The sequence below is a fragment of the Panthera onca genome, chromosome A1, assembly GCF_046562875.1.
Source record: "Panthera onca isolate mPanOnc1 chromosome A1, mPanOnc1 haplotype 2, whole genome shotgun sequence".
In the NCBI taxonomy this organism is placed as follows: Eukaryota; Metazoa; Chordata; class Mammalia; order Carnivora; family Felidae; genus Panthera; species Panthera onca.
In genome coordinates, this window is record NC_138339.1 from 19,005,465 (window position 1) to 19,032,672 (window position 27,208).

Below are 27,208 nucleotides of genomic sequence, written 5' to 3' on the forward strand. Positions count from 1 at the left end.
AGATCAAGCACCAAGAAACAAGCACCCTCATGAAGATTTGGGAAAGAATATTCCAGGGAGGTAGTACAAACATCCACTGTTCAAGGAACACAAGCAAAGTGAATGTAACTAGAATATACTGAGCTATTGAGTGGTTTGAGGTCGTGAGGAATCTGATTGCGGAGGCATTTGGATACCTCCATTGGGAGTGTGGACCTCCTTGAAGGGCCATGTTGACTCCTATGCAGAGAATGAACATAGGGTGACAAAAGTGAGAACAGGAAAAACAATTAGAAGGCTATTATTTTGTCCCTAAAGAGACAATAGGCTGTTCTTTTAGAAATGTAAATTCCTATAAAACCCCAAAAAAATGTAGAATAGGGAAACCTAAAAATTTTTTCTCAAAAAAAAAAAAAAAAAAAAAGATTGTCTTTGAGTGTTTTCTTAAGTTTCATGTTACTAAGTACTATGTCCTGAATATCTTTGAACAAGTTGTGGCAATTAAATAAGAGAGAAGATTTATTATAATTTACAAATCTGAAAAAAATCCAAACACTGCTGTTTAATTAGTGAAGAAGATAGGTATGCTCAGAACATATTTATATTTACAAGAAAGTAGAATTTATTTAAATGGTATATATCATAACTCATGTTTAAAATTCAAGCTGTATTTCAAGTATATATATAGTTTGGGATTATTGCTTACTTTGCACACTTAACTTTTATCTGTAGAATACTAAGAAGGTAACATTTTGTTTACATACACAGATGTTGCTAATAGCATTTGGGAATGCAGTGTGAGCTATTATGCTAGCTAAACTTTCTCTGCATTATTTGTTTCTAGCATCATGGATCTCTGTGCTTTAAATGTTATCCTATTTTACATCACAGTTACTATGCTCTGCATTAATGTAATTATTATAACTCACATCATAAATTAATTACTCATGCTTCATAGGTACATTTATAAAAATTATTTGGTTATTTGGTCCCTTTTTTCTTATGTTTTAAATAATTAAAGACTGAGCTTAAGAATCTTTTGGGTCATAACTTTGCCATGTTATATAATTTTAGTAAACCTTTAATTACAGATTTTCAGAAACAGGAAAGTTTTGAAACAAAAAATGTGTGAAAAATAGAGTTTATTGGCTCATGTGAATTGTTTTTTAAATCCATCTAATTTTTAAGTGAATTATTTGTCCTTGTTCAATAATATTGTTTCTAGTTTTAAATTTATAGGTTATGGGGGGTATGTTAAGTTGTAAAATTTCAAAGCTTCAAATAACAATCAAAGCCAAAGTTACTTTTTTGACTTCAGAAAATGTATTCAATTATAGAATACTTATTACTCAACAAAAATCTTAAATTACTATTTGATTTGGATAATAAATCTAATTTATTTATTATAACTCATGAAAGGAACTGGGTAAGCCTATGATCCTTCTTCCTAGCTAATGATATCTACGATAAAGGAGATTTGCAGAGCTTTAAAAGCTCTTACCAATTACAGGTGTAGAAACACAGAATTATAAATTACATGCATTTCATTTATTTAAAGGTCAAAAGGAAGTCTAAATAATAGCCTCTCATATTCTCCCAATGGCCACCAAAAATTCAGCTTGTATTTTTCCTCTGTTCAGTTACATTTAGAAAGGGAGTTTAAAAATGAAAGTTGTTGATTTCTTCTAATAGATACTGTCCCAACTAAGTTGTTATATAATACATAACAGAAATATAACAAAATATGTAGTTGGAAGAAGACACTATAATTCTGCAACTTATCAATTTAATCAATTTTATCATTTTAAGAACATATCAGTGGGTGTGCAGGAATTAGCCAGTTAGAGAGCTATAAGCAGGTCATAAAATCATTAAGAATTCTAAATGCATTAGTTCAAAGTCATTCGATTATGATAATCAGAGAAAGTATTTACTTCGGATCAGATCTTTAGATGCAACATATTGTTACATATTTCATTGTCTTTTCTGTCCCACTACTTCTTACTTTTTTCTTTATATAAATAAGATTTTGGATAAATATTATCAATGCTACATTATTGCTTTTATTATGCATTATTAGACTTTTCAAAGTTTAATTTCCAAATTTTCTATGTTTCAATCCTGAATAAACATTTTGATTTAACTTTAAATAAAACTTGCTTCAATGATCATCATCTTTGCAACAAAATGTCTGTTTTCTTCCCTTATTTGTTTTGATTTGTATTTGTTATTGGTACATATCTTTTGAGTGACAGAAGTTATCCACCAATAATAAATGCTTATTGTGTGCAAAGCATTATATTAGATAGCTCATATTCATTATCTTGTTTCATGGGATGAATCTATGGAGTAGCTATTATTATTTCCATGTTCTAGAGAAGAAAACTGATGTGTACAGAGGTTAATTAACTTCTGTAAGTAAACAGAACTACGAGTTATTAAATCAGACTTGAAACCTGGAATTATTTGGTAATCATAGGTTAGACTCTGGGTTCTGAAATATGTACCATTTAGGTCACACTTTCTTCCCTCTCCTTTTTTTGTTCTTTTTATTTCCTTGCCCTGTTTTGCCTGATCCTCCCACATACCTGGGATATAAACAACTTTTTTTTTTAAATTTTTTTAACGTTTATTTATTTTTTGAGACAGAGAGAGACAGAGCATGAACAGGGGAGGAGCAGAGAGAGAGGGAGACACAGAATCCGAAACAGGCTCCAGGCTCTGAGCGCTCAGCAGAGAGCAGGACGCGGGGCTCGAACACATGGACTGCGAGATCATGACCTGAGCTGAAGTCGGATGCTCAACCAACTGAGCCGCTCAGACGCCCCCCCTTTTTTTTTTTAAGGTTTATTTATTTTTGAGACAGAGAGAGACACAACATGAATGGGGGAGGGTCAGAGAGAGAGGGAGACACAGAATCCGAAACAAGGCTCCAGGCTCTGAGCTGTCAGCACAGAGCCCACGCGGGGCTTGAACTCTCGAACCATGAGATCATGACCTGAGTCGAAGTCGGACGCTTAACCAACCAAGCCACCCAGGCGCCCCTATAAACAACTTTTAAAAACATGAAAATTGCAGAAGAAAGGAAAGCAGATATTACCATATGCTTGCAGAGAGGATGAGAGTTTGACAATTTTGTTGGTATAAATTTTTTTATGAGCCAAATTGAAGAAGGAATAAGAATCAATTTACCATTGCAGGAAATGGACTGTTGAGTTAATGAGATAAAGTATTTTGGATGACATTGGTTATAATTTATTTCCCTGAAGATTCAGTTCAGTGGAATTTATAATTTATAGCAATTTATGTCAGTCCCTGGCAGCAATATTCTTTGTTGTGTCTTCAGGGGTGTTTCCTTGCAGTGACAGATCATGGTATGCTATACAGATTGTAGCATAAACCAAAAGGCCTCAGTTTTGTTTTCAAATATCTCCGTAAGTCAAAGGCAGAATTCTACATCGAGGTACAAATAGTGTTCATGTTTTCTTTTCATGTACGTTGTACATTTGCTTTCCTTGTTTTGTTACAAGAATGGATTAAACTTAATGGTTGTGAGATACTTTCTCCCCTTTTGCACCAGTAAAATGAACCTGGAACATTGCTATCAGTTTCTCTATCCTGTTGGTAGGAGGTCATCTAGGACCTCAAAGCCAGAAATTTCTTTCTTTGTTTTAAAAAAAAATTAACATTTATTGATTTTTGAGAGACAGAAAGAGACAGAGTGCGAGAGGGAGAGGGGAAAAGAGAGGGAGACACAGAATCTGAAGCGGGCTCCAGGCTCTGAGCTATCTGCACAGAGCCTGACACGGGGCTTGAACCCATGAACTGTGAGATCATGACCTGAGCCGAAGTCGGACGCTTAACTGACTGAGCCACTCAGGCACCCCCAGAAATTTATTTCTAAAATAAGGCATAACATTCTAAAAAGACCAAAATATTTTACATAGCTGCTCAATATACTAAATAATCTTGAAACATACGTACATTTTGTTGCAAAACACTGATCATTAAAAATATAACCTGACATATCCATTTTGTCAAATGGATTTGCCTTTGTCTGAGATTTCAGGTTGTCTCTCCAAAAAGCATCATTCCAACAACGTAGTTCTTTATGCACTTAGCATGGCTAGTGGAAGTTAAGAGTATGTACATAGAGTCTTCCACAAGATTTTCATAAAAGCAGTTGTTCCCCACCATATGCATATCCTGAGGAAGCATAAAATATTCAGGTACTGGAAGAGGCATTAAGGATCTAGTCAAAAAATGAAGCCAATCATTGAAATCTGATGAGTTCATAACGATTCTTCAATAAGAAAACTGATTCATTCATTATTATGTCGTACCGCATTCAAAAGTATATATGGTAGAAACATTGCACCAAATGAAATACATCAAAAGTGTACTAGAAAATGTTAACATATTCAGTTATAATAATATCCCTAGAGAACATGTGCATGTCAACTAATGGTTCTGAAGTTTTAGCCAGAAACTCTTCAAACCCCTGTAATTTGCTCCATAATGCTATGACTGGTAATAGTTTTCAGGAATAACTCCCGATGAGAAATGTACAGAGTATAATTAGAGCATAATTAGAAAGTACAAAACATGCGAGACAATTCTGAGTTTCAAGCAGAGTCCACACCACAGGAAATAACATTAAGAGTTTAAGGAAGAGTAACTCTACGTGGAGAAAGAAGGGAAGGGAAGTTTGGCACAGGTGGAGAAAAGAGAAAAATTTGTAGGTTGAAAGTGTTAATATCATCTTGTTTTTGTTGTTTGCTTGCAGAAACTGGTTGAGTAAATCACCTACCAACATCGAGGCCATGGTAGGAAGGGCAGACTTAGCATGAACATGTGACGATTCCAGTGGTTGGTGCCTACAAGGTCTGTCAGGCAACTCTAAGAGTGGGTGATATGGATGTATGAAAAAAATATAATTGAAAGTCAGTGTTCCAGAAACTTCCTGATCTTTCTTTCAGTTATCTCAGAATCCTCTATTTTTCAACTTTGTTCCGAACTTCATTCCCTTTGCTTCAAATACCATCTTACTAGTATTCTCAACTCTCTTTCAACGTTGCAAACTCCTGTCAAAACAACTTCATATATTTTTATGCTACTGCATGCTAGTATTTAAGAATTGCTGGAGGAAATCCTTTTGGTGTGACAATAAAAACAGATAAATGTCACAGTTGATTCATGGTCTTTAATGACCCTTGGATTCAAATTACAAAAAACAGTAAATTCTATCTTGTCTCTTCTTCATGTAGTTATTTCAACCTCTATCTACATCCCCACCCCCCCCCCCCCAAAATTTACTTTCCTTTCTCTCCTTAGTGTTATAGATGACTTCTGTGACTTTAAACAAAGCTAAACACTATGAAGTGGAAACGCCTATGACTATTTGTTACCTACACTAGAGCTTTATTTGCATTGTCTTTTCTACATATGCTCTTTCTGTTTCCATGGAACAGATGTTTTTCTCCCTTGTGTGTCAAACTAGTTATTTTAATTATCTAAATTCCATTCTAACCTTAATCCTCAGAGACTAATTTTCATTTATATGTATAAATTATTACTTCAGCTTAATAATTTCAAACGTTCTTTAATAATCCATCCAATCATCATATATCTTTATCTAAATCTATTTATATTCCGATGACACCATAATTTATATCTCCATCTTTGAGCTCCCTCTTGAGCTTCCATATCATCAGATACCTACTTATATCGTCATTTAGATATTTTACAATGATGCTAAATTAAACATGTCAAAAACATACTTAGCGTTTCTTCCCTCTAATCCTGACTTCCAAAACTGCTCGGCTCCTCTTCTTATTCCCTTTTCCTGTTACTGGCACATGTTGTGCAAAGCAGACATTTTATTGCTGAGTGCAACTGGTCTCACTTCTTCATTCCCCAAACTTAACAGTAACATTCTCCTGTTTGGTTTTCCCTGTACCCAGCCTTGCCCACTTTAATCTAGTTTCCAATGTTAGTTAGATACATTATTCATTAATTATATATATAATATATATATAGGGGTGCCTGGGCGGCTCAGTCGGTTGGGCGACGGACTTCGGCTCAGGTCATGATCTGGCAGTTTGTGAGTTCGAGCCCCGAGTCAGACTCTGTGCTGACAGCTCAGAGCCTGGAGCCTGTTTCAGATTCTGTGTCTCCCCCTTCTCTCTACCCCTCCCCTGCTCACGCTCTGTGTCTGTCTCTCAATAATAAATAAACGTTAAATATATATATATTAATCATATATATATGATTAATTTACCTTCCTAATGAAAACCTTTCAGTGAGTTCCAGTTACCTTCAGTTAAAAATCCAAGTCATAATGCACAGCCCCATTTCACCATTCCCATAGACTTTTTTCCAATCCCTCCAAACACCCTTGAATGGTTACATATGCCATTCCGTCTCTCACTTCCTTAACCTTTCCAAAGGCTGTTTCTTCAACCTACCTTTCAATGTTGGCCAAACCGTGTTCAACGTTTATTAACCTAGTTAGCTATCACTTACTCTCTTTAGCTTTCTCTGACTACCGCAAGAATGATTACACGCCCATTGAGAACTCGCATGGCCATCTGTACTTCTGTTGCATAGAATTTCTTAAATATTTTCTTCTTATACTTCCATGTATAAAAAGATGTTTCATGTTCATTTTCTAGTAGCCGATGCTTTCATACCTTGGTTGAAACCATTAAAAAACAGTTTCATGAGCATGGTGAGGAAATTAAGCATGATTCCTGCCACCTAATTTCTCGTCCTGCTGTTTTTGAAACGGATTTTCTCAATCATTCTGACTTCTACGCCTGCTGCTCATATAGAAAGTACTCTTGTACATCAAGGCAATTTTAAACTGATTAGGGGCTTTCTCTCCAGTGAATAATAAGTTAGGTCATTTTAGAGAAATAACGGTGATAAATATAAACAGAACGTATCCCCCTCAGCGAATCATTTAAGTGATGTGCCGCTGTGTTTCTGCCTCATTCAACATGAAGGTTGCAGGGGACCTGTTGGCAGCTTATGCTACCAGTAATGGAAAAATGGCTTTCTTCTTTTGCTTAGAAAGAACTCTGTGGCGCATAAATAAAGCAAATAAATTTCCATTAAAATGTACCTGACAATGACCTTAGAGGACTATCACTGTGTATAAATAGACCTACCATTTATTGTTTACCCTTATGGAGTACCTCCACATCATCAGCACAGCTCAGTTCCTTCAGCATTTTTTTTTTTTTTAATGTCCAATAGCAAAGTCTTTCATGCTTATCTAATGGTCATATACTATCTCATGGTGTATCACATTCTCTTAAATTGGTATAATATATCCCTCCAAAATAGTGTTTTCACATTTATAGTGATAACAACCAAGTATGAAATCTCTTTATTTAGCCACTCGGTAATGGAAAGAATCCTCATTTATCACTTATGTTTTCCCTATCCTCTTGTTTCAAATTGATTTTTAAAAGTTTACATGTAACATAGAATGGTTTTCAGCCATTCTAATTCAGGCAGACTGTGATTAGGCATATTGCTTTCAAATTTATTCTGACCAGTGGTTAGTTATAATATCAAATTTCACTATAAATTGCATCAATTGAAATCACAGATGCAATTTTGAAACACAAATATTTTCTCCAGCAATTTAGATAATGTCTTATTTTGTTGAAAGGTGAAAAAAAATGGTATGGGATTCATATTTTCAATCTGAAACTCTAATTCTGTAATGTATACACTCTCAGGATAATTACTGTCACTAAAGGTTTAAAAAGCTGCCACAAATGTAATGTTATCCTGGAATAAAATGTGTTCTTTAGGTAACAAGAGAATTACTGGTCACTGCCAATAGAATGGAGCTTCTGTCATAAGGCAAGAAGACTTTTGGGAAAGTGATAAAATGGTTACAAGTGTTGGGCAAAGAATAAAAGAGAGAAAAAGCAAAATCCACGTATGGAACAAGTCATTGTGAGATGGAGCTCAAGAAAGAGCATAACTTGCTTCATGGAGAAGAGCAAAGTATGCAGAATGTCGACGATGTCAAATAGAATTAAATGGTGTCACAATAAAGAATATGGCATCACGTTTATTCTAAAAAAACTTTCAAAAAATAAATAAAAAATAAAAAAGCTTTTCATGGGAAGTTTATATCAATACAGGGACTTTTTTTTTGATGTAGAAATGTCTGTGTATTTTGTTACATTGTCAAAAAGAAAACTATAGGAAAAGGTTACATTTATAAACCAGAGAGAGTAGACACATACTATTAGCTGAAATTGTCTCAATTAAAAATTTATTATTTTTAAATATAGGTCTCTCTCACTGTCATCCTTTTCTTCTAATCTAAGGTTATCACACCTTGTTACATATCAAGCATGAAAAATCATTCTTGCTTACTGATAAGGAAGATTATTTTTTTCAAGTTCATAAGTGGTACATTTTCAATAATATAGTAATATTTTAAAACTTCCAAAAAAACCCACAATCAATGTATATAAATATGTAATACCAATTTCCAGGATTCATGTCATTTATATTTTCTCCAAGGGGTCCTAGTGTTTCTTTATTTTGAAAGGTAAAACAGTAATATTATTAGCCTTCATATTTGTATATTACAATTTCTTATTTTCGATTGTATATATGTCTGTGTTCATTGACAGTAGAACCTTTCAATAGTGAAGATGGTCTTAAGAAAAAAATCTGATTGGACTTAATTTAATATTGTAAAATATATTTATGTTTGATTGCAACAAGACAACTTTATTTTTAAAATAATTTCTATTATTCAGATCATTATTTTTATTTTGGGGAGAAAGAAAATCAAAGTAAAGAAGATATATATAAATCAATTAAGCAGAAACAAATTCTATTATTTTTTCTATAATTTTAGACTTTTATGTACAGCTGTCACATTAGTTATCTACTGATACATAGCAAATCACCCCAACTTTAGTGGCTTAAAACAACAAACATTTATCATCTCACAGTTTCCAGGAGCAGCAGAGCATATGCTTGGTGTTTGAGGTTCAGAATCTCCAGTGACGCTACAATCAAGGTGTCATCTGGGATTGCAGTTGTTTCAAGGCTCAACTGGGGGAGGGTTTATTTCCAAGATCCCTCACTTGGCTTTTGGCAGACAATAGAAGTTAAACTTCCAAGATTCACATGCCTCTTTCCACACACTGGCTTCATGGTATGTCATCTGGCTTCCCACAGAGTAAATGATCCAAGAGAGAATAAGAAAAAGTACCTCCAATGACAACCAAATTCTTCATAATCTAATCTCAGATAGGAGAACCCATTACTACCACCATAGTCCATTTAGTAAAAGTGAGTCACTAATTATAGCCCACAAGCAAGAGAGGGAGATTCCACAAAAGTGTGAATACAAGGACCCAGTGATCTTTGGGGCCCTCGTTAGAGGTTGCATATCTACCACCTGTGTATGTGTGTTTGTATGAGTTTGGGTATATGCATATTTATTTAAATAAATTATAAACAAACAATAACTAGCATCTTCTAATTAAAATGCTATAAACATAATAAATGTAAATAACAATGTTATTTTATCAAACAACATCCCAAATATATGCATAATTTCTGATTTCTGATGCTGTGATAGATATAATAATGGTCCCACTAAAGATGTCCATGTTCTAATCCCCAGAACATAAGGGGGAAAAGATGAGGCTAGAGCTGAGTTGGGTAGGTCCCTTCCCCCAGGTGAGATAAGTTCAGATAATTCCCAAGCAAGCTAGGCATTACTTAATTGGTTTCTCCCGAGGGGAGGCTTTACTTAAGAAGAACAGAGTACTCTGACTTGTTTCAGAAAGGTTGCTTCCCTCCTTCCCTTTCAGGGAGAACAAGGAGATTGGTCTCTGGTATTCAGTGTAGGAACCAGGTTGAGCTCTTGGAGGTGAATCTCACAAAATTGTGGGAGCTGCCATATAACTGGATTCTCCTAGCGTTTTTCAGTGAGACTTATTCACTCTGAGCCTTCAGCAATTTGTAAATTACACCTCAGATTTTCCTGGCTTGGCACTAGATTTTTTAAAAAATTATTTATTTATTTATTTTGGGGGGGAAGGGGCAGAGAGAGAGGAAGAGAGAATCCCAAGCAGGCTCCATGCTGTCAGTGCAGAGCCCCATGCAGGGCTCAAACCCATGAACTGTGAGCCAGAACCAAGAATCAGACACTGAACCGACTGAGCAACCCTAGTGCCCCTTGGCACTAGCTTCTGTGGAGGCTCCCACTCATCTGCTTATACTCGGGTAAGTGTGAACTTTTAAAACATTTTTATGCCTTCTTCTGAACTGATTATTTTTTTAGGATTCCATTTTCTCTTTTTTTTTGATTATTATAATTCTATAATTCTTGTACTGCAATTTTACTGGTGATTTTAGGATTTATAGTATACAACTTTAACTTACTAGAGTCTACCTTCATATGATATTAATTTATGTATATTAAAAAAACTCATAATAGCATATTTCTATTTTTTCAATCTGTTATTTTAGTTCATTGTCATATTTTACTTTGGCATACATTATAAATTTCAAAATACATTATTATTTGATTTAAGCATTGTTATCTGAATTATAAAACAAAAATATTAATAAGAAATATTTTATGTATTTTTAATGTAATTATCATTTTTGGTGCTCTAATTCCATTGGTTTGATCTATATTTACATCTGATATATCTAATATCATTATTTCATTCTGAAGGACTTCTTTTAACTTTTCATGCAGTATGATGGTGATGAATTCTTTTAGCTTTGTGTGTGTGTGTGTGTGTGTGTGTGTGTGTGTGTGTGTGTGTGTATGTTTGAAATGTCTATATTTTACCTTGATTTTTTAAAGAAATATTCACTGGGTACAGAATCCTAGGTTTTGTTTTTTGTTTTCTTCCAGAATGTTAAATATGTCCTTCCACTGTCTTCTTGCTTATATTTTTTTCTAAAATGAAATTTCTCGTTCTTATCTCTGTTCCTTTCCCTTACATATGTCTTTTTTTCCTCTCTCTGCTTTTAAGATTTTCTGTTGACTACTGGTTTTGATCAATTTAATTATTTTGTCCATATCTTGTGTTTATGATTCAGTGAGCTTGTTGAGTTGATGAAATTATAGCTTTCTTTAATAAGTGTGGAAAGTTTTCAGCCATATTTTATTCAAATGTATTGTTTTCTCTGCTCTCTCTTCCTTCTATTCTCCTGGAAAGTCTCCAAAAATTTATACTAGTCCACTAGAGTTTGTCCAATTATGTTTTGTATCTTTCTCCTCCACCTTTCTCTTGACTCTTATCCATATTTCATTTTTAACAGTTACTATTATTATGTCTTCAAGTTAACTAGTCTTTTCTGCAAAGTCCAATCTGTCACATCTGCCATTAATTCCACTTGGAGTAGCTTTTAAAAAAAATCCTCAGTCATTTCAGTTTTCATCTGTAGATATTTGACACAGAATTCAGTTTCTATTATCGTTATATGGATCTATGCTGAACCTTAACTGCTTCCAAAGATCCCAGAGGAACCATAAGACGAAAGACTAGTTTCCTTGGATGTGCAGTCAATCTACAGTTAACTTCTTAGTGGAGTTCTTATTGTATTGATTAGTTACATGATCGATGTATATTTATGTATGTTTATATACATATGTGTGTGCTTGTGTGTATATCATATATATTACATGTATATATTTTATTATAAGTATTAATTTAATTCCTTATACATTTGACACCAATGAAGAATATATTTTTCATTTGTAATAAAAGTGTATAAAATACAATTTTCCCTGCTTTATGAAATGATATATCATATTCAAGCCGAAGGGTAAGACTTTATTTACTTGAAATAAAATTCTTTGGTGTACATTTTCTGGAAGGCACAGAATGTGTTGAATCTATTAGGAAGTGTGTAACATGTACATCTTTTGTAAGTGTATGTTGGCCTTCCACCTTGAAAGTCTATATGCTGTTATTAGGGGACAATTTTACTATTTATTTCTTTTTTGCTTCTTAACATGTTGATTTTTCAAATACCGCTTTTAGGAGTTTCTGGGAATATTCCATTGCACATACTTGTTTTCCAGATTAGATCTTATTCAACCTTTTTGAATCAATCTCTATCTCTTTTTAACTCTCCTTTTGAAAAACATGATTCACTTGCTTTGTTAATAATCATCAGAGAAGTTTTATTTCTAGTGACATGCTCCATGGAATTTTACCTGCTGCACAATGTCATATTTTTCAGGGAAGGAAAAATAATGAAATACATTAAGGCAAATATTGACTCTCAGGGTTGGCTCTGCTGGCATAAAATTTTTTGATTACAGTACCTAACAAGTTTGCAAGCCCACATGGATAGGAAGTGCGATAGGTGTGAAATTTCCCTAATATTATAGTAAACAACAGCAATTGCAGCACTTCTGCCGAAGACTTCAAGTTGCATTGATTAAATATTAATGCTTATGATAATTAACAAGGAATAAATTTTCAATGTGTAATTAAACTAGTGCATTACAAAAATGTGAACGTACATATGGCTCCAGAAATTAATGAATATTTCAATGCTTAAACAATAGTTTCAGGAAAAAAAACCCAGCTGTACCAGGTATCATCAATTGAGTAGGTAATTTGTAATTAATTATAACCACATATGGCCGATGCCACTCATGCAAAGAACAAGCATTTCTTAGGTAATAAAGGAGGCAAATGTTAAATTGTCTGTAACTATTGCAGACTATTCCTGTTGCCGTATTGTGAATTAATTTGATATAATAGTTGGTTCCACATTTTACAGGAGTCACTTTAAAAAAAAACTGATAGTTTTGATTTGGGAAAAAATAAAGCACATTTACATGGGGAGGGGACAAATTCTTTTGATTCACATGTTAACATTTGAGCAATAGTTCCATGATGAAAAGTAGTCTCCCAAAGGCATTTCGCTATCTTACCAAGATGTTGTTGAACTTTTTGGTGAGAAGGAGATAAAGATAATATCCAGGTCAATTGGATATTTATTTTTTGTAGCTGTGAACCATGTTTTAATTAATGTTTATATGTCTTATTTATCCTCATTTGAGAAAACTTTTTCTCTTTTACTTTTTCCTGTGCATTATGATCATCTAACAAAATCCTTGATATGTCATGGCTATTCTCCTTAAATCATTGGTTTACTCTCCTTTTGCCTTGCTAACTTCGTGTATATACCTTGGCTATATTGTCACATTAAACTGCGTGTGTGTGTGTGTGTGTGTGTGTGTGTGTGTGTATACACACAGGAATATTTATATATACCCAGGTGCCCCAACATTTTATTTTAAATACATTATTTATTTTAAATGCATTTTGCTTTCATAGGCAACAATAATAAAATGTTTCTAGCACCTATTGTTAGGAAGTGTGCTCTGTGTTTAGTATAGTTTAACTTTTGTTTTTAAATGCAAAATTTTAATTGTGGTTTTAGAAAGGACTCTGAATATTCAAGGTTCATTTTGTCTTCAGTTTTCATTGGATTGAATGACATCAGTCTAACCGTTTGAAATAATGATATTACTTATAACTAAAATTCTTATACATGTGCCACTTAGTATAGTCTGAAAACCAAGTACTTCATATAATCTCTTTCAGTTTTTATATTGTCGCAAAATAAAATTATATCAACATTTGCACAGAAAATTATTAGGCATCAGATAGTATAACTGAGTTGCTACCCAGCTAGTTACTGCTTCCACTTCTACATTTGAAAACCCATATATGATCTGTTATCTCCCAATTCCATTATTCAAACTGGATAAACCAGTAGATATGCCTTGCAACAAAGAGTAAAAGAAGTTCTTAGGAGAGAAAAAACTGACATAGCTCAGAAACGTTGATCCACATAAAGGAAAAGCATCAGGAAAGAATAGTGATTTTTATTTTTCTTAAATTAATTGGTCTAAATCTATACATTTTTTCAAAATTATAATAACAATGTATTTGATTATATAGGCTATATATGTATATGTATATGTGTAAGTAAGTGAATGACAGCAAGGATACAAGGGATAAGAAGGAAGAATTGGATTATTTTATTATTATAAGGGACTTGTATCATTTGTGAAGTAGAATAATGTTATTTTAAAGTGGACGTGGATTAGTCTTAAAAGTATGTTGTAAACTCAAAGGCAACATCTAAAATGTCAAAAGAAGTACAACTGATATGCTTAAAAAAGAGATAAAATGCTCAACTAAAACAACAAAAGACAAAGAGTAGAAGACAATAATTGGAAGAAAGAAAACAGTAATAGCCATATTAATTTCTGACAGAGAGCAGCATATGTATAAAATTCTTCTGAGCAGAACATATGTCTCTTCTTCTTATATACTTCTTCATTATTTATTTACATTATTATAGACTTATGGATATCTGTTTTACACTTTGATTTATAACTCAGTACAACTTTATTTCTTTTTTTGCTCAAATGGCTTTAAACTTTTGGGAGTTCTTTCAGTTGACTCTTGTTCTCCTTTGACATATCCCTATATTAGTTTGTTTCTTTTTGAGCAATTTCTTACTGTGGTGCAGAAAGATGTTTCAGACTCATTTGGCACACTTCTTGTCTCACTTTAGAATTAGTCATGTGTCCACAGAATCCTACTCCCTTTTATTGGAAAATTATATTACAAATAATGAACAGGACTTTACTCACTGGTATATTTGTGTTCTATGTTCTCTCTGCTGACAGAGAAAGGAAATATATGTGTGTATATTAATGGTATTATATACATAGACCTATAAATATTTCTATATGTAACTATCTGTATTAAGCTAGACCTGAGTTCATAATAATGTCTCCAACTTTAATCTATTACTGTATACATCATTCAAGCTTCCTCTCCTTGTCTGTGAATTTCCACTCAAGCTGTAAGAAACTTGGCTCCCACCACACCCTATCCATTCACTTACTTGTTCACTTCCAATATACATGCACAGCAGCATCAGCATTTTCAACCCACACCATTTGTGATGCAACTTTATTGCTTATATATAGCTTCTCTTGTCTTTAGTTTTAAACTCTACTTATTTGTAAAGTTCCTTAGGTCAGCGACTTTTCTCCCCATCTACCTCACTGAGGTTGTTTCATATATTTGCAATATTTTACAATGCACCCTGGAATTCCTTCAACCTCCTGAATGATTTTTTAAATCTTTTATAATTAAGATACACTCTTTGTATTATAAAGCATTTTGGAAAATGCGGTGTTGTATATCCAAAATTATAGTATCATATAGAATAGTTTTACCACCCTTAAAATAAATTCCATGTTCGCCTATTAAATCCCTTCTTTTTCCCTACCCTAAGCCCGTACTTACCATTAGTGTTTCTACCGTCTTTATACTTTGCCTTTTCCAGAATGTCACGTGTTGAAAATAATCATGCATGTAGCCTTTTCAGACCGGTTTCTTCAATTTATATAAATTAATTAACATGCATTTAAGATTTATCCATGCCTTTTTTGTGGGTTGATAGCTCTTTTTCTTAAAAAAAAGTGGTTAAATATATCTAAATATATCTAACCATTTGTAAGTATATAATTCAATGGCATTAAATAAATTTACAGTGTGGTGTAACTGTCACATCTGTTTGGCTTTCTCCATCATCATCATGTTTTTGTAATGTTTCAAAATCTCCATGAGACCTAACCTGACCACCTTATTTAATATGGCATCCTACTATCAATTGTTGCACACCAAAAACGTCTTTTAAAACACTACTATTACTTGCTGTTATTTACAAGATCTTAGAGCACCCTATACATAGTAAGCACTCAATGTATATGTGTGCTTTAGTAAATAATTGGAAGAATAAATATAAGAATCTCTGTATGAGTCACTAGGGCATAGACAAAGAGATTTATTTTAGGTATGTTTTGGCTAGGAGCTGTCATCAGAGCTGGGGAAAATTAGATGTCACTGTTTTGTATTAATTCTTCCCTAGGGTGAATTTTTGCAGCAAGTGGCTTTAAATCCATGGGGAAAGATGACTGGATGGCCAGCCTGGTTATCGCTTATGGTTCTATAAAGCACCCTATGACCTATTTAATTTTATAACTTTCCCTCAGCTTTGTAAATCTCAGAGCTCTTGCAGTTTCTTTGAGAAGGGATCTTTAACCCAAAAAATATCATCTAATTTTTGGGGGGATTAAGAGATTTTAGGCTTAATTATATTGTCATCAGCCAGTTTCTACTATTTTTCTCTCTTTCCAAGAAACTTCTCAAATATTTTGTCTTATAGCACACTTGCCATTTCCTTAAGTTCTAATGGATTAATTTGGTTTTGTTTTAGTACCTATTTTTAGTTAATTCTGATTGTAGATAAACTGATGGAATCACTCATGCCATGTGAATTGGAAGACCCTGGATGTTCAATTTTATTATAAGCAGAATATAAACCTATAAGTTCATAGGACATAGCACATAGTCCCCCCAAATAATATGATCCACAGATATCTTAGTCTATGTAAAATGATGTTATGAAGAAAATGAATAAGAATTAACAAATTTGTAATAAGTGTTAATACATTTGTAGTGTTAATAAATTTTGTAGAAATTCAAAGTGTTAAGTTTGTGGAAGCAATGTGTGTATATATGCCAATTAGTGAAATTCTCATTATGAGATGATCCTCATATATTTTGACGTTAAAAATGATTTTTATATAGAAAGTAGGTAGAGAAACAATAGAACATAATTTCTATGGACACCAATTTTAGAACTACATTTATTAAAATAAAGAATTGAAACAATTTGCCTTCTGGGGAAGATGGTAGAATAGGAGGGTCCTAAGCTCACCTCGTTCCATGGATACAATTACATAACAGCCACATTCGTGTCAATAACTCAGAAAACAACCTGAAGATTAGCAAAACAAATGCTAAATGAAGAGACTGCATCAAAGAGGGTAAGAAGGGTGGAGACATGGTGACTAAATGGACCTGTGACTGTTCACACAGGGAGGGAATGGCTCAGAGCAGAAAGAGAAACTGATTCTCACACCAGGGAGCCCACATGGAGGATGAATCCCCATAACATTTGGCTTTGAAAACCAGAGAGCCAAGTTCTTACAACCAGTGGGGCTTAAAACCTGGAACTTTAAAATCAGTAGGCTTGGCTCTGGGAGAACCTGCAGGGTGATAGGAAGCTGAGTCCCTGTCCTTAAAGAGGTGGCACAAGAAACAGCCCCATGGGATACATCATACAAATAGCAGTTTGAAAAATGCCTGGGATATATGGAAGAGAGATTGAACCAGTAATCAAAAAACTTCCAAAGAACAAAATTCCTGGACCAGATGGCTTCACAGGTGAATTCTACCAAACATTTAGAGAAGAGTTAATAGCTGTTCTCAAATTGTTCCAAAGGTAAAAAAAAAAAAAAAAAAAAAAAGTGGGGGGGAAGGAAAGATTTCAAACTCATTCTATGAGGCCAGCATTGCCCTCATACCAAAACCAGATAAAGACACTACAAACAAGAACTATAGGCCAATATCTCTGATGAACATATATGCAAAATTCCTCAGCAAAATATTAGCAAACTGAATACAAAAATACATTTAAAAAATCATTCACCACAATCAAGTGGGATTTAATCCTGGGATGGGGAGTGGTTCAATATTTGAAAATCTATCAATCTGATACTTCACATCAGGAGAAGGGTTAAAAAACAGAAAACAAAAAACATGATCACTTCAATAGATGCAAAAAAAAAAAAACAAAACATATTTTTGAAGAAAAAGGAGCTCTGCTAAAAAAAAAAAAATAGGTAAAATGTCAAGATTTCTCATGCTTCTAAACAAATTTGTTCTGGACTGTTTGGTTAACTGGAATATTTCTTTAAAACAGTAGTTCATTGGATGATATACATAGATAGTATTTTGTATTTTTTTTTCACTTTTTCTCCTTTGTAAATGGTTCAAAACATACAGAAAAAAATACTATTGGCAATTTATAAAAGGTCTTGCCCAATAGTGAGAAAATTGGACTGTATAGGAAAGAGCTATTTCATATCTTGCTGGCATAGCTGTATGATTATCTCTAGAGATACCAGAAGTCCACTACTGACTGGCTCTTAACCAAGATAAGGATAAGGTAGGGTACTAGTGATTTACAACATGCTAGTTAAAGTTTGAAACTTCCTTGGAGGAGATTTAGGGCTAGACTCTGTATGTCGTTTTTGAGATAAACAGATGAATTGCAAGTCCAAACAAGTATTATCCAGTGTCTGAATTATTAGAGTTGCCCACACAAAAATTTTCCTGCTTCTGTCATTGCTTTCCTTTATTCTGTTTTTCAGCACAGCAACCAATGTGTCCTAATATAACATTATTCTGCTCAAAGCCCTGCAGTGAGTTCCCAACTCACTCAGGAAAACCAGGTCTTTACAAGGGTCTGTGAAGGCCCTTGTTATCTGCCTCCAGTTCCCTCTCTTACTTCAATGCTTCGTCATCTCCTGATTGCATAGTTGCTTCTGCTTATACTGGCTTGCACATAGTTCTTGGAACAAGCCAGTATGTCCCATTTCAAGGTCTTTAGAGTTGGTGTTTCCTCAACCTGGAATGTTCTTCCTCCCAACAAAAGCAAGCCTTACTCCCTCACTTTCTTCATGTTTTTACTCACTATTTGCAAGTTGGGTCTTTCTGGTCACCAGATCTAAAATAACAATTGCATCACTTGTGATAATACATATTTATTCCTCTTGTATTATTAAACATAGCATTCCTAGTATCCAGTTTAATATATACTTACTTATTTAACTTATTTATTTTGTGTTCTCCTGGTAGACAAGGAAGTTTATCTTTTTTGTTTATTGCTGTATCATCTGGGTTGAAAATGGTGCCTCACTCATTGTGGGAATGCGAGAGAGTCAATTTATGGAGCTGTAATTCATGTCTCTGGGTCTCTTGGATATTTGGCTTTAATCCTTGGCTAATATAAGAATGATGAGCTTTTTTATCACATGCTGTTTAAACTCCAAAACACTTGGGAAACAGTTGGTTTACTAATAGTTTTAAACTAGCTTACTAGTTAGGAAGCCCTGGCTTCACCACATCACCAAAGGCACATGAAAAATTCCACTCTTTGAGATTTCCTAGAGTCAAATTGTATAGATCTTGATGGTCAATGTCAGAATAAGAATACTGGTGTTTTGCGACTGGCGGATTGATGAAACCCCTTAATGTTTGCTGGCACTCTCTTTTATTAATTAACTAATTAATTATTTACTTATTTACTTAAGAAAAAGAGAGAGGCAGAGGGAGAGAGAGAGACATTACCAAGCAGATTCCATGCTCAGCACAGAGCCTGACGCGAGGATAGATCCCATGACTGTGAGATCATCACCTGAGCTAAAATCAAGATTGGGACACTCAACTGACAGCTATTCAGGCATCCCTCTTTTTATTTCTGTTCCTTATATTTTGCCTTTAATTATTTTTCCTGTGGGTATGCTTTTTAGAGTCCAATATTTTCAAATATCTAATATCCTGAAATTTTTGTGGTGATGCTCAATAAATATTTCTTGAATGAGTAAAGGAGTGAATGATAAAACTCTATTTAGTTCTACTTCATGGATATTAAGACTTTGAAATATTCCATAGCTGAATCATCAAAAATATAAGTCCATTAGGATTGTGTAGCCATTCTCTTTATGTGTGTCAGAAAATCCTTGGAATTATCTTGCTTACAGTAAATTTAAAATCATTGTCAAGTCAGGATAAAAGAAAGCGTCTCCTAGAGACTTAACTTATTTTATAGCAGGTAAATTAAGATTCATTTTCTGGAATCATTTCAGGTCTTTTTCTTTACTTAAGGAATATCAAGAACAAAAAAAGAGAGTTTAAATAGAATAAAAAATGTTTTCTACCAGTGCACTTTGTATTAACTATTTCCTAAGGCTAATTATCCAGAATAGATCAGTTCTAAATTCCCAAGCAAATGGCCAAACTAAGGACACCTGTTATGAAACTTAAAAATACAAGCTTGTTCACCAATTCAAAGGTATACTTGTACCCCTATGTTTATTGCAGCATTATTTATAATAGCTAAATTATGGAAGCAGCCAAAGAATCCATCGACAGATGAATGGATAAAGAAGATGTGATGTATCCATACATTGGAATATTATTAAGCCATAAAAAGAATGAAGTCTTGCCATTTAGAACAAGATGGATGGAACTAGACAGTACAATGCTACATGAAATAAGTCAGAGAAAGTAAACATCATATGATTGCACTCATGTTGAATTAAGAAACAAAACAAATGAGCAAAACGAAAGAGAAAGAGATAGGCAAACAAAGAAACAGACTCTTAACTACAGAGAACAAACTGATGATTTCCAGAGGATAGATGGGTGGGGGGATGGGTTGGATAGATGATGGGGAAGAAGGAGTGCACTTGTGATGAGCACGGAGTATTGTACAGAAGTGCTGAATCATTGCGTTGTGCACTGGAAGCTAACATTACACTGTGTGTTAGTCTACTGGAATTTAAATAAAAGCAAAAAAAATCTCGAAAAGTCTTATTTTGTTTTAATTCCAGAGTGTCTGGTCAGGAGCACAGTGAGAAAATGTATGCCCTATATTTGTGAATATATTTTTGTCTTTTTCTCTTTATTTTTTGTTCAGTGCGTGTCCTTTTTATTAACTCATCTATTTTTGCATCATTGTGTATCAAAAAATCTTATTCCATTTGCATATATTCCCAGGCTTACTTCAAGGGGAGGATATTTAATCTTCAGTATCCATAAGGAGATTTGTCAGTGTTGACTGGTAGAGGAGGGTGGACTCACAGAAAGCTGCATAAGTTAAGGCAGTACAAGTGTGTGTGTTTATTTGTAAATCTATTAATTTGTGTATGTCTACTCAAACAATATAAAAATAATGTCAACAATATCACTCACAGAAGTTGTATTCCTTCTTTCTCACTTCCTGGCCCTTGAAAAACAATAAATTTAGGACTTTCTTATGAATCTTGTAATTCATTCTGCTAAGAATATTGGAGGGTCATCAATTAAAAACACATATCTACCGTCATGTTTTCATTTTCATTGTCTTCCGTGTACTTTTCAATTTCCTCTTCAATTTCTTGGTTAACTCATTCATTCTTTAGTAAAATAGTTTTTAATCTCCAAGTATTCATGGTCTTTCCAAATTATTTTCTTGTGGTTGATTTCAAGTTTTATAGTGTCGTGGTTTGAAAATATGCATGGTATGATCTTGATCTTTTTTGCATTTAGTGAGGGCTGATTTATGACCCAGCATGTGATCTATTCTGGAGAAATTTCCATGTGCACTGGAGGAGAATGTATATTCTATTGCATTAGGATGAAATGTTCTGACTATATCTGTTAAGTCCATCTGGTCCAGTTTGTCATTCAAAGCCATTGTTTCTTTGTTGATTTTCTACTTAGATGATTGTTGTAAGTGAGGTTTTGAAGTCCCTTACTATTGTTGTATTATTATCAGTGAGGTTTTTTTTTTTTAACTTTTTAATGTTTATTTATTTTGAGAGAGAGAGAGGCAGAGAGCAAGCAGGGGAGGGGCAGTGAGAGAGGGAGACACAGAATCTGAAGCAGACTCCAGGCTCTGAGCTGTCAGCACAGAGCCTGATGTGGGGCTTGAACTCACGAACCATGAAATTATGACCTGAGTTGAAGTCGGATGCTCAACCGACTGAGCTACCCAGGCACCCCTCAATGAGTTTTTTATGTATGTGATAAATTGATTTATATTTGGGTGCTTTCAAGTTGGGGGCCTAAATGTTTACCATTGTTAGATCTTGGTGGATAGACACCTTAATTATGATATAATGCCCTTCATCTCTTGTTAGAGTCTTTATTTTAAAATCCAGTTTGTCTGATATAAGTATGTCTACTCTAGCTTTCTTTTGACATCCATTAGCATGATAGGTGGTTCTCCATCCCCTTACTTTCAATCTGCAGTTGTCTTTAGGTCTAAAGTAAGTCTCTTGAAGGCAGCATATAGATAGGTCTTATTTTCTTATCCAGTCTGATACCCTATGACTTTTGTTGGGGCATTTAGTCCACTTATATTTAAAGTGTCTATTGAAAGACATGAATTTAATGCTATTGTGTTACCTGTAGAGTTGTTGTTTCTGTTGACGTTCTCTGGTCCTTTCTAGTCTTTGTTGCTTTTGGTCATTTTTGTTTTGTTTTGTCTTTTCTCTACTCAGAGTCCGCTTAAAATTTCTTGCAGGGCTGGTTTAGTGATCACAAACTCCTTTACTTTTTGTCTGGGAAACTCTTTATTTCTCCTTCTATTTTGAATGACAGCCTTGCTGGATAAAGAATTGCAGCCTTGACTGCATATTTTCCAATTCAGCACATTGAATATATCCTGCCACTCCTTTCTGGCTGGCCAAGTTTCTGTGGACAGATCTGCTGTGAACCTCTTCTGTCTTCCCATGTTGGTTAAGGATATTTTCCCCCCTGCTCCCTTCATAAAATTGATTACCCCTAGCCACATTGATCAAAAAGAAAAAGGAAAGAACCCAACTAAATTAAATCGTGTATAAAATAGGAGAGATCACAACCAATACCACAGAAATAGATACAATGATAAGACAATATTATGAGCAATTATATGCAAAAAAAATTGGGCAATCTGGAAGAAATGGACAAATTCCAAACATATAATCCACCAAAACTAAAAGAGGAAGAAATAGAAAATTTGAACAGACCCATAACCAATATAGAAATTTAATTAACAATAAAAAAATCTCCCTACAAACTAGAGTCCAGGGCCAGGTGGCTTTCCAGGGGAATTATACCAAACTTTTAAAGAAGAGTTAACACCTATTCTTTTGAAGTTGTTCCAAAATATAGAAATGAAAGGAAAACTTCCAAACTCATTCTACAAGGCCAGCGTTACATTGATTACAAAACCAGAAAGAGATCCCACCAAGAAAGAGAACTACAGACCAACTTCCCTGATTAACTTCCCTGATTAACTTCCCTGATGCAAAAATTCTCAACAAGATTCTGGCAAAACAGATCCAACAATACATTAAAAGAATTATTCACCATGATTTAGTGGGATTTATTCCTGGGTTGCAGGGCTGGTTCAATATCTACAAATCAATCAGGGGGATATATCACATTAATAAAGGAAAGGAAAGGAACCACATGATCCCCTCACTAGATGCAGAAAAAGCATTTGAAAAAATACAGCATCCTTTCTGGATAAACACCCTGAAGAAAGTAGGGTTAGAAGGACCATACCTCAACATCATAAAGGCCATATATGAAAGACTCACAGTTGATGTCATCCTCAGTGGGAAAAACTGACAGCTTTCCCCCAAAGGTCAGGAATGAAACAGGGATGCACATTCTCACCACTGTTATTCAACATATTGTTGGAGATCCTCTCCTCAGCAATCAGACAACAAAAAGAAATAAAAGGCATCCACATCGACAAGGAGGAAGTCAAACTTTCACTCTTCACAGAAAACATGATACTCTATGTGGAAAATCCAAAACATTACACCAAAAAAAAAAAAATGGTAGAGCTGATACATGAATTCAGCACTTGCAGGATATAAAATCAATGTACAGAAATTTGTTGCATTAGAAATGCACCACCACACCAATAATGAAGCAGCAGAAAGCAAGGGATCTATCTCATTTACCATTGCACCAAAACCCGTAAAATACCTAGGAATAAATCTAACCAATTCACCAAAGAGGTGAAAAATCTACAAAGTGAAAACTATAGAAAGCCCATGAAAAAATATGAAGAGGACACACACACACACACACACACACACACACACACACACATACACACACACACACACAAATAGAAAAATATTCCATGCTCATGGTTAGGAAGAACAAATATTGTTAAAATGTCAATACTACCCAAAGCAATGTGTGTATTCATGCAATCTCTATCAAAGTACTACCATAATTTTTCACAGAACTAGAATAAACAATTCTAAAATTTGTATGGAAAAGAAAAGACCCTGCATAGCCAAAGTAATGTTGAAAAAGAAAACCAAAGCCGGAGGTATCACAATTCCAGACTTCAAGCTGTATTGCAAAGCTGTAGTAATCAAGACAGTATGGTACTGACACAAAAACAGACACATAGATCAGTGGAACAGAATAGAGAACCCAGAAATGGACCCACAAATGTATAGCCAACTAACCTTTGACAAAGAAGGAAAGAGTATCCAATGGAAAAGACAGTCTTCTCAGCAAATGGTATTGGGAAAACTGGACAGTCACATGCAGAAGAATGAACCTGGACTAGTTTCCTATACCACACACAACAATAAACTCAACATAGATGAAAGAACTAAGACAGGAAGCCATCAAAATTCTAGAGGAGGAAACAGCAGCAACCCCTTTGGCCTCAGACACAGCAGCTCCTTACTTGACATGTCCCTGGAGGCCAGGGAAATAAAAGCAAAAATGAACTATTGGGACCTCATCAAGATAAAAACCTTCTGCACAGTGAAGGAAACAATCAGAAAAACTAAAAGGCAACCAAGAGAATGGGAGAAGATATTTGCAAATGAGATATCAGATAAAGGGTTAGTATCCAAAATCTATAAAGAATTCATTCAACTCAACATCCCCAAACCAAATAATCCAGTGAAGAAATGGGAAGAAGGCAAGAATAGACACTTTTCCAAAGAAGACATCCAGGTGGCTAACAGACACATGAAAAGATGCTCACTATCACTCAATCATCAGGGAAATACAAATCAAAACCACAATGAGATACCACCTCACACCTGTCAGAATGGCTAACATTAACAACTCAGGAAATAACAGATGTTGGTGAGGATGCAGAGAAAGGGGAACCCTTTCACGCTGTTGGTGGGAATGCAAACTGGTGTAGTCACTCTGGACAACAGTATGGAGAGTCCTCAAAAAATTAAAAAATAGAACTACCCTATGACCCAGCAATTGCACTACTAGGTATTTATCCAAAGGATACAAAATGTTTATTTGAAGAGGCACATGCACTCCAATGTTTATAGCAGTATTATCGACAATAGCCAAATTATTGGAGGAGTCCAAATGTCCATTGATTGATGAATAAAGAAAAAAATATATATATATCCATACACACACACACACACAATGGAATATTACTCAGCATTCAAAAGAATGAAATCTCGCCATTTGCAACAACATGGATGGAACTAGAGTGTATTATGCTAAGTAAGATAAGTCAGAGAAAGACAATATATGATTTCACTCATAGGTAGAATTTAAGCAACAAAACAGATGAACATAGGGGAAAAGAAGCAAAAATAAAAACAGAGAGTGAGACAAACCATAAGAGACTGTTAAATACAGAGAACAAACTGAGGTTTGGAGGGATTTGGGGTGGAGAGATGGGCTAAATAGATGATGGGCATTAAGGAGGGTGTTATATGTAAGTGATGAATCACTAACTTATACTCCTGAAATCATTATTACACTATATGTTAACTAACTTGGATTTAAATAATAAAAAAGGAACATGAAAACACACACACATATGCACAAACACAAACACACACACACACAAACACATCTACTTTCAAAGTCAGCCTTTTCCTCTGAACTTTTGTGCCATATAATACATTTCTTTCGTTCTCAGACTGTGAAAGTACTAATTAAGTAACACTATTATGTATCCCCATACAAATGTTTTTTGATCGCTAAAAAGAAAAGAAAGTTGTAAATATGAGATCAATCTGTGATTTTTATAGCAGATAAAAATTTCCATATGAATTATTTCATATCAATAAGAAGATATACAATTGCTCAGTTCTAAATTAATTCCAATTATAATAATTAAAATTTGTACACCTGTACCGTTCAGAGAGATAAATTGCAAATTACCTTTATCTGCTTCCTTGCTGATTATAATTATAGTATGTTAACTCCGATTTTGCTAACCCACCTACCAAAATAAGTTTCACAGATATTCCTGTTAATCATAGGAATGGATATATTTAAGAGTTAAAGTCATATTTATTTCTTTTCTACTAATAAAATTGGTATTCCTATAAATACTATACAATTTAAATATTTTGAAAAAAAATTAAGCATTTCACTTTCTTGTATTAGAGACTAACACAGAATTTGAGAGTTTAGTGATCCTAATAACTACCATTTTTGAAACAAGACAAGTGTTTTCAAAAGTCCCAAATCCAGGAGTTTTGGTTATATTACAGAAAAGGATTGCACTTATATATAATATTTGGTCTTTCTCTGTCTATTATTTATTCAAATTCAGACTTGTTTAACATGGGTGTGGGAATGTTAAAGCTTAAGCTAAAAATATTACATGTTTTGGTTAAATCTATAGGAAATATGAATGTATTCACTCCACCCAAAGAAATGAATATGTGAGTGTGTGTGTGTGTGTGTGTGTGTGTGTGTGAAATTTCTCTGCATATTCAGAAGCATCTCTTAGATCTCCATTAGATCCCACATTTCATACGTGACAATTAGATCCCATGTTTCCCTCATTTACTGGCTCAATGTAATAGCTTAATTGATGTCATTTTCTAAGCAGGCTCACCCATCATATTCCCCATCATGTGTATAGGCCAGGAATTAAGGAGAAATGGGGCCAAAAAAAGAACTTTGGTACTTCCCACTGCAGACTGATTAGAACTCCTCTTTTTCTATAGAAACGTGATGACAAAAAGGTAAACAAATTCCTATAGTAAAGTAAAACTTTGTGATTCATATGGTTATGTTTTCAGGTAGATATTTGAAATAAATAAAGAAAAGTATTACTTAATATTTTTCTCTTATTATTTACTGACTTCATTTCTTATTATTTAATTCACTTCATATGAAGTGTGACTTCATACGAGACTGTTTGGGCTACATTGGTGGGCCTGCCATTTTTATGATATATCCACAGTCCTTTCAAAGTCCATCACTTGGTAAGTCACCTTAACATCTACCCCCTCAAACATCTATCACAAAAGACGCATCAATGTTTTATTAAGCCTATATTCTCTGTTCTAGATGCAGACTCTTCCTTTAAAAAAGGGTAGCTGTGGGGTGCCTGGGTGGCTTAGTCAGTTGAGCATCCAACTCTTGAATCTGGCTCAGGTCATAATTCTAGGGTGTGGAATCAGAGCACATCGGTCTTGCACTGAGCATGGAATCTGCTTGAGCTTCTCTCTCTCTCTCTCTCTGTCTCTCTC